The following is an 8,870-nucleotide window of genomic DNA, read 5'->3' as shown; positions in this document are numbered from 1 at the left end:
TGAGCCAAAATGTTCCATAGAATCTCTGTGGATAGTATTTGCATGTGCCAATAATAAAAGTATAGCAGTAGGGATATATTATTGACCGCCTGATCAGGACAGTGATAGTGACCATGAAATGCTAAGAGATTAGAGAGGCTATCAAAATAAAAAACTCAATAATAGCGGATTTCCTCTATCCCCGTATTGACTGGACACACGTCACCTCAGGACAGGATGCCGAGATAAAAGTTCTTGATATGTTAACTGACTGCTTCTTGGAGCAGCTGGTTCTGGAACTCACAAGGGAGAGGCTATTCTTGATTTAGCCGTAAGTGGAGCATAGGATCTGGTTCAAGAGGTAAATATAGCTGGACTGCTTGAAAATAGTGACCATGATGTAATAAAATGTAACATCCCTGTGGTGGGAAAAGATACCTCAGCCCAACATTTAATTTCGGAAAGGGGCGATACACAAAAATGAGGAAGACAGTGTGATGCAGTATTAGTACCTTGCTGGCTGCCATGTTTGGGTGGTGGGCTGTGGGTGACCCCCCACTGGCAGCTATCTGCAGCATGGCCCAGCAGGACTGAAGCGCAGGTGGGAGGGAGCCCGCCTGCCACCCAGCCCCTACCACCAGGCCAGAGCTCTTGTCCCAGTTGACCCGGGCGGAGGAGGCTGCTGAGTAGACGGCTTGACAAGCTTCCACCTGCGCCATGTCGCCCGGGTCCTGGACCATGAGGAGCACGTCATCGGTGTACGCCAACAGGACCAGCCACGTCTCTGGCTCACGGAGCACCAACCCCGTCAACCTCTTGCAAAGGAGATGGAAGAAGAGCGAAGAGCTCCATGGCCAGAGTGTACCGCTGGCCTGACAGCGGACAGCCTTTATGTACTCCTCGCCCGAAGCTGATCGGTGCGGTCAGGGTCCAGTTGAGCTTGACCAAGCAGTCTGCGGAGGCGTACAGCACCTGGAGAAACCCCACAAAATGGGGCCCAAAGCCGAAGGCCCGCAGGGTGCCCAGGAGGTATCCATGGTCCATCCAGTCGAATGCCTTCTCCTGATTCAAGAGCAGGAGGGCGAACGACAGACTGTCCCTACACCCAAGCTCTAAGAGATCCCGGACCAGAAAGAGGTTGTCAAAGATGGTTCAGCCTGAGATGGTGTAGGTCTGGTCTGGATGGACCACGTCTGCCAGCACAGGCTTTAGAGAGACGGCTTTGGTGACGATTTCATAGTCCATGCTGGGGAGTGAGATGGGACGCCAATTCCTCAGATCGCGGAGGTCCCCCTTCTTGGGCAGCAGGCGAGCATGGCTCGCCTGCACAATAAAGGACTTGGCCCAGATGCTAGCAAGGTCCGGGCCAAGGACATCCCAGAACACACGGTAGAACTCCACGGTCAGCCCGTTCAGCCGGGGATTTATTGGTGGGCATGAAACAAAGGGCTTCCAAGAACTTGGCCAGAGAGAGAGGCAGCTCTAGCCAGTCCTGGTCGCCCGTGCTGACCGTTGGAAGTTCATTCCAGAGAACCCGGTGGGTGTCGGTTGGATCCATCGAGAAAAGGGAGGCATAGAAGGCATGAGCCCTCTCGCGCATCTCCACTGATGTGTGAGGGGGGCGCCATCCTCCGCCAGAAGGCAGGTGACGTGCTTTTCACCCCCCTCTTTCTCCAGGGTGTAGAAGAAGCGGGAGCAGCAATCCATCTCCCGAAGGAGATGGATGCGAGAATGAACAAAGGCACCCCGGGCCCACAGGTCCTCAAGGGCCCGGAGTTCCTTCCACCTCTCCCGGAACGCTCCACAGAGGGTGGATCTCTGGGACCGGTGGCCAGCCGCCTCTCTAGCTCTAAAACCTCCCATTCCAACTGCTCTATCACCGCATCTCTCCTGGCTGGCCTCCCAGGTGTAGTCGTGGCAGAAGAGCCGCGTGCGCACCTTCCCCACATCCTACCACTGCCGCACCGAGGGAAAGGCACATCGCTGCCCGCGCCAGGCCAGCCAGAACTCCTGGAAGGACGCTACGAAGCTCACGTTCTCCAGCAGGCTGTTATTGAAATGCGAGTAGGCCGGCCCTGGCCTCTCTGAGGAAAGAGAGGCCCGTACGGCCACCAAGCTGTGGTCCGAGAAAGGGGCTGGCCGAATGCTGGAGGAGTGGGCCCGGAAGAGATGATGACGAGACAGATAAACGCAGTCCAACTGGGAGTGGAATGACCGTTGACCCACCACCCGGACGTAGGTAAACGCCATTTCCCCGCCCAGGTGGAGGTCTCGCCAGACGTCCACCAGGGAGTGATGGTCTGTTATCTGCCTGAGGATGTCCGCGGTGGCCAGGCACTGCTCGGTCCCCGTACGGTCCTGCTCCGAGGATGCAGTTGAAGTCCCCGCCCAGGACTAGGCACTCACGAGGATCCAGAGCGCCAAGGAGGACAGACGCCCGCTGGCAGAAACGGAGCCTTTCCGGGCCGGACGTCGGGGCATAGCTGTTAATGAGATTTAATGTCAGTCCCTCCATCCGAACCTGGAGATGCAGCAGGTGGCCCTGCATGACCTCGGCGGTCCCCAGCACCTCAGGCTGCAGGTTTGGGGAGAACAGGTGGTTCTTGACGGGCCGACAGGTGGCTGAAATAAACCCTGTCCCCCCCACTCCAGCCTCCGCGGCCGGAGCTGTGTGGGTCTCCTGCAGGAAGAGGACAGAGTACTCCCCTCCCGGAGGAAGGAGAGCACCTGACACCTGCGGAGACCCAACCCACAGCCCCAGGTGTTTAGAGTGGTTAGATGATCAGCGTCATCAAGAGGGCTGGGGAAGATCCTCGCCAGCAGGGGTGCTAGTGGTCCCCACTGGGCCCCGCAGCAAACAGACTGTACCCGAACATGAGCAGGGCATCACGGAAGCCGCTGGTCAGGGAGGGGGATCAGGAAAAGGAGGAAGAGGGGAGGGATTAGGGAAGAGAAGTGGGGGGGAGTAGGAAGCGGGGTGGGAAGTTCAATTGGGAAATGGGTTGAACAGGGAGCAGGGGTGGGGCAGGGCGGTGGGCTCCAGCGCCACAGAGCGTGCAGCACCAGCCTCCCCAGCACCGGGGTGATGGGAAGCGATGAAGTCCCGCCTGCTAAGCGCCTGCAGGGTTTTGGCAGTCACGGCCGGGCCAATGGTCTCACCCTGGGGTGACAGAGGCCAGGAGAAGGGAAGGCGGCAGGTTGGAAGGGGAAGGAGAGGTTGGTTGTTGTCCCTCCCGAACATGATGATTCCCCCCCCCCCCCCCGACAGCCGGGTCAACCCCAAAGCCTCCCCCTCCTGAGAGAGGAAGGCGAGTCCGCTGCCTGCCACCAGGGGGTCGCCCTCAGCAGCGGCAGGGGTAGCGGCCGCCTCTTCAGTGGAGGTGGGGACGGAGGGAGCATCTTCCACGGACACCCCGTCTTGCGGGGACCCCGGCAGGGAGGTTTCGCCCGAGTCCCGTCGCTCTCCTCCGCGGGCCCAGCCTTGGTGGTGGCAGCAGCCCCCGCACGCTTGTCTGGGCCCTGCGGAACCCACGTGGGACTGAGGACGGCCATGGTTGGAGGAGGGGTGACCAGCGATGGTGGGGCCAGTGCCCTCCCAGGCATCGGGGGTCCCGAGTGCATCGCCGAGCCAGGCCAGTCCCTTTGGACAGAGAAGACACCGGGCCCCCCCCCGGTGTGGTACACCCGGTACCGGGCCCCTTGCTGGGGCACCAGAAATGACCCTTCTAGGGCTTCTCCGCCATGTCCCGCCAGCAGTAGTTGAGTTGTACCTGCCGGCGGAAGGAAAGGACGTGGCGGAGGGTAGGGGACTCAGGACTGACAGAGGCCTCCCCAGGGTGGAGAGGAAAGGCAGTAGGGCGGCATTGGGGAGGAAAGGGAAGGAACAGATTAAAAAACCACCACCCATACGCCCAGGTCCTCCAAAGGCTCAAGGGGAACATGGCCTCCCTCCCCCCACCAAATCCCACTCCACTGCCAGGAAGAATACCACCTTCCCGAACATCTTGGAGGCCGCCACCACGGACGTGGGCCCCACCACATGTGCCCACACCCACCCACAGGTCTCCACGTGGGGCGAGGCTGCCACCAGGACACAACGGACCCCGTACCTCCTGGTCAGGGTGGGAAAGGGGCGAGGCGGCTTGGGAGGCAGCAGGTGGGGGAGTGTGTGTGTGAGACACACAGCTACCTGGGCGAATGCCCTGGGGTCTGGGATACTGTTGCCCCCAGCGCTGGTGGAAGGAACAGGGGTGCGGGAAGGAGGGGGAGCCACAGCCGACACGGGCTGGGGTTGGGGAGTGAGCCCTCACCTCAGGAAGTTTTACCCTCCGGGCAGGGCTCTTACTTTTTGGTCCCCTGGCCCTTCCTACCCTTCAGGGGCCTTCTTAATGGTGGCTGGAGGAGCCGCGGCAGGAGCAGTCAAGGCCCCGGGGTCCTCGTCCATGTCCGCCCCCTCTACTGTGTGACGGGGCCCGGCAGCCTCAGAGGAGTTGTCGTTTTTAGGTAGGGTTGGCAGGTGTCATCGGACAGCCCCTCCATTGTGGGCATGGGCTGGGAGGGACGACAAGACAACCAGTTAGGGGAGGAAGGGGGTTCACCGCTCCCCCCGCTAGGCTGGAAGTGGGTGGGAGGGCGCCAATCCAGGAGAGGGACGGGGAAAGGGGGAAGGAGCGCAGCTCCCAGCACAGGCTGGAGAGAGCGGCTCCTCCGGCCACACTGGGGAAATGAGGGCAAATTAGTATTTAAAGCCCCTGGGGACAAGCGAAGCTGCGTGTGTGGGGAGTAACTGAAAAAGGGGGACGCTCAGGCAGCAAACAGAGGCCCAAAGGGGATGGGTGGGACAAGCAGTAGAAGGGAGGCAGGCACGGCCGGGGGAAGGGAACCCGTGTGCCCACAGCACCTGCTGCAGGGCCCAGCAGAGCAGAGGCGCGGGGCAGCAAGCAGCGGGGCCGAGAAGGGACAAAAGGCCCCTACAACAGGGGCAGGGCACCATCCCCAGCACCCCACAAGCCCCACCCAGGGTGCTGATGGAAGGCCCCTTAGTCTCCCCCCAGCACAGGACAGGCTGTGGGAAGAGAAAGCCCCAGGGGCTGCCCCTTACCTCCTCTGCCTCAGGGAAAGCAGCAGCAATGGTGGAGTTCAGGCCCGCAGAGGTGAAGAAGAAAAGGGGGGGCAAAAATAGGCCCCCAAGAAGATGGGAGGGGGCCTCCCCTCCCCCCCAGAGGCAGAACAGCAGAGACCCCCTCCTCCCTAGACCCAGCACCCTCAGCAACTAGCTGGGGGAAGGGGGACGCTGCCTGCGAAAAGGCAGGTGGAAAAAGGGGGCCTGGCCCAGAACATAGGGGTAGCCAGGGCCCACCTGCCAAAGCAGCAGCCCCTCTCCAGACACCCTTCCCAAGAAGGGAAGGGGGGAGGAGACAGGGCAGCACCCTGAGAGCAGGGGCCCAGATACAGGGGAGCTGGGTGTGTGGTTTAGGGTTTTAGAGGCTGCCAGAGACTGGCCCAGCAGTTCAACACCTGCAGCCCCTCTGGCATCAGAACACTTGTGGCCAGTTCAGGCTGATGGGTCCTCACTCAGCCAGGCAGGGGAAGAGGGGGGGCTGGACCAGAGAAGTGAAGGCGAACAGCCGCGACGGGACTGACCCAGGGCAGTCTGCAACGAAGCCTGACCCAAGGCATCAGGAGGAGGTACCCAGAGGGGGGCCACTGTTCAGTGGGGTAAGGGCCAAGCCTTGTGACCCACTCGGGTCTACCCCCCATAGGGCCCTGGGCTGGAACCTGGAGCAAGTGGGTGGGACCGGGTTCCCCCCAGCTGTCTTCCTGGCTGGCGGGCTGCCAGCGAGAAGCAGGGGAGGCGCTGTGGACAGTCAACCTGTGGAACTCCTTGCCAGAAGATGCGGTGAAGGTTAGAACTTTAAGAGGGTTAAAAAAAGAGCTAAATAGATTCATGGCTATTAGCCAGGATGGGTAGGAATGGTGTCCCAAGCCTCAGTTTCTCCGGAGGTGGGCGTCAGGGGAGGGATCATGTGAGCATTGTGTTGTGATCCCTCCCTCTGGGCCATCTGGCACCGGCCGCTGTCGGCAGACAGGACACTGTTCTAGATGGACCTTTGGTCTGACCCAGTCTGTGAGGAGTGTGGGTCCCCTCCCTTCTGCGTCCAGGTCTGGCTTTCCCTGGAGGCGTGGGAGGCCGGCCTGCATCGGGGGTCTGAGCTAGCCTGGGCTCATCTCTGCCTGGGATATCAGCCTGGCTGCCTTCAGGGCTGGAGCTTGAATCGGACAGGCCCTGGGGCCCCTCCAAAAGCCCAGCCCTCCCGGGGATGCGAGTGCAGCCAGCTGGAAATCCCGCTGAGGGCCTGGGGGGCACTTTCACCTCCGTGCTGCACAGGGTGGGAATTTCCCCCTTGGGACTTTCCTCGTGCCGGGCCGAGTCGTGCTCCCTCCCTGCAGAGGCGCCCTGTTCCGCTGGGGCCTCTCGGGCAGCAGCCGAGGCGGACGCAAGCGCGGGCAGCCCGCCCAGCCCACCCAGAGCCCGGGACGCGCTCCGGCCCCACGGCGGTGGGCTCGCTCGTGCCCTGGGAGAGGTCCCCTCCCACTGCCTTCACTGCATGCGGGACAATGGGCCCTCCCGCCGCCTCGGCTTCATGCCCCAGCCTGCAGGAAAAGCGACCGGCTCTGGCAAGGCCCCTCCGCCTGGGAGCGCTGGGTTCAGCTCCACGCTCCCCAGCCCTGGACACCGGGCAGACCGGGCTGCAGACGGTGGATGGGCTGGGGCAGAGCCGACTCCCTGGGAACAGCTGCGGGGGCTGCGTGCGTCGGGTGTGCGTGCGCCCTCCAGCAGCCGCCGGTCTGTGCAAACCCAGGCCGTGCCCCCGGGGCCAAAGGTCTGTCCTCGCCCCTGCGCCGATTGCTCCATGGCCAGAGCCCCTCGCGCCGGCTCCATGTTAGCAAGTGGTGCCAATGGAATCAGACCTGGTCCAGGCTCTGGGGACTGGGGGCACTCGCTGCTCCTGCTGCCTGGCCCCATTCAGAGCCGGCACGTTTTCCCTTCTCTCCGGAGCCTGCAGCGTGTGGCCAGTCCCCTCGGGGCCTGAAGTCTTGATTCTGCCCATCAGCCAGACAAGCAGCAGGAGCTGAGTAGCTGGGGGGAGGGGGGGGCACATGGGTCTGAGAGCCTGGGCTGGCGTCGGGGAAGGGACAGCGAGATCCCCCCGGGACAGATGCCAAGGGCTCCGTGGGCCCCATGTTCACTCTGAACTCCCTTTGGCTCCCATGTGGCTTCTCTCACCTGCTTCCCCCTCGCATCCTGCGCAGCTGGCTCCTGTCCGAGCCCTGGCTCCCTGGGGCTGGCCTGGTCTGTATAGTGGGGGCACTGAGGGCCACTGGACTGGGCTGTAACACAGGGCAGCCCACAGCAAGCTGGGGGGGGGGCAGCAGGCCTAGCCCCCTTGTTCCAGCTCCTCCAGAAGGCTCGCTGTTCCAGGGAGCTGGTACTGATCAGCCCCGTGGGGGGCTAGAGTTCTGGGGTGAAGGTGGCTCTTTGGGGTTGATCACGGGCAGGGAGCTGTGGGGCGTTTTACAAGGGCCCCGTCCCTGCGCCGGGGTGTCATCGTATAGGTGATGAACAGATTCACCGATAAACGTGCATCAGTGAATGCCGGAGACCACGCACGTTCCCCTACCGGTTCACGCTTAGCAGGCTGGCCAGCAGTGCAGGGCAACAGGCAGCCGGTGCATGGGGGAGCTGGTTTTTAACCCCCCGCCTGGCCCCCCGCGCTGCTGCCTCAATAGGGGGGCAGGAGCGGCAGGGGGGTCCTCGGGAGCAGGGCGGAGAGCACTGCCCCCCCGACTATCGGCTAGTCGAGTAACCGATAATGCATGAGGTGATGCGACGGCTCAGTCAGCTGACACTGCACAGCCCTGGGCCCAGGCCCCGTGCGCCCCTTCACTCCCCAGGTCTGCGCCCTGCGCCCGCAGCCAGGCCTGTGCACCAGCCACACCAGGAGAGGCGCCGTGGGAGGAAGAGCGTCCCGGAGCCAGTGGGACCAGGGCTTGCGGCGGGGGTGAGCAGGATGCAGCGTTGCACGTGTGTGGCCGGCAGGCAGCAGGGCCCCGCCCGACAGCGCCGTCCTGGCAGGGGCTTGCGGGTGGACACGGTGCAGGTCTGGGGCATGTTAGACCAGCCCTGGCAGACACAGCCCTGTGGTTCCGAAGCTGCCTTGTGGGCCCCCGGGATTGCCATGGGGCGTGTCCCCCCCCGCGCCGCAGAGGGGCGTGTGTGTGTCTCGTGCCCCCCCCCACACCGCAGAGGGGCGTGTGCGTGTCTCGTGCCCCCCCCACACCGCAGAGGGGCGTGTGCGTGTCTCGTGCCCCCCCCACACCGCAGAGGGGCGTGTGCGTGTCTCGTGCCCCCCCGCGCCGCAGAGGGGCGTGTGCGTGTCTCGTGCCCCCCCCACACCGCAGAGGGGCGTGTGCGTGTCTCGTGCCCCCCCGCGCCGCAGAGGGGCGTGTGCGTGTCTCGTGTCCCCCCCACGCCGCAGAGGGGCGTGTGCGTGTCTCGTGTCCCCCCCCGCGCCGCAGAGGGGCGTGTGTGTGTCTCGTGCCCCCCCCGCGCCGCAGAGGGGCGTGTGCGTGTCTCGTGTCCCCCCCCGCGCCGCAGAGGGGCGTGTGCGTGTCTCGTGTCCCCCCCACGCCGCAGAGGGGCGTGTGCGTGTCTCGTGTCCCCCCCCGCGCCGCAGAGGGGCGTGTGCGTGTCTCGTGTCCCCCCCACGCCGCAGAGGGGCGTGTGCGTGTCTCGTGTCCCCCCCCGCGCCGCAGAGGGGCGTGTGCGTGTCTCGTGTCCCCCCCACGCCGCAGAGGGGCGTGTGCGTGTCTCGTGCCCCCCCCACGCT

This window comes from Pelodiscus sinensis, chromosome 20 (genome assembly GCF_049634645.1).
Source record: "Pelodiscus sinensis isolate JC-2024 chromosome 20, ASM4963464v1, whole genome shotgun sequence".
In the NCBI taxonomy this organism is placed as follows: domain Eukaryota; kingdom Metazoa; phylum Chordata; order Testudines; family Trionychidae; genus Pelodiscus; species Pelodiscus sinensis.
The sequence above is the reverse complement of the archived record's forward strand: the minus strand, read 5'-3'. Positions refer to the sequence as shown.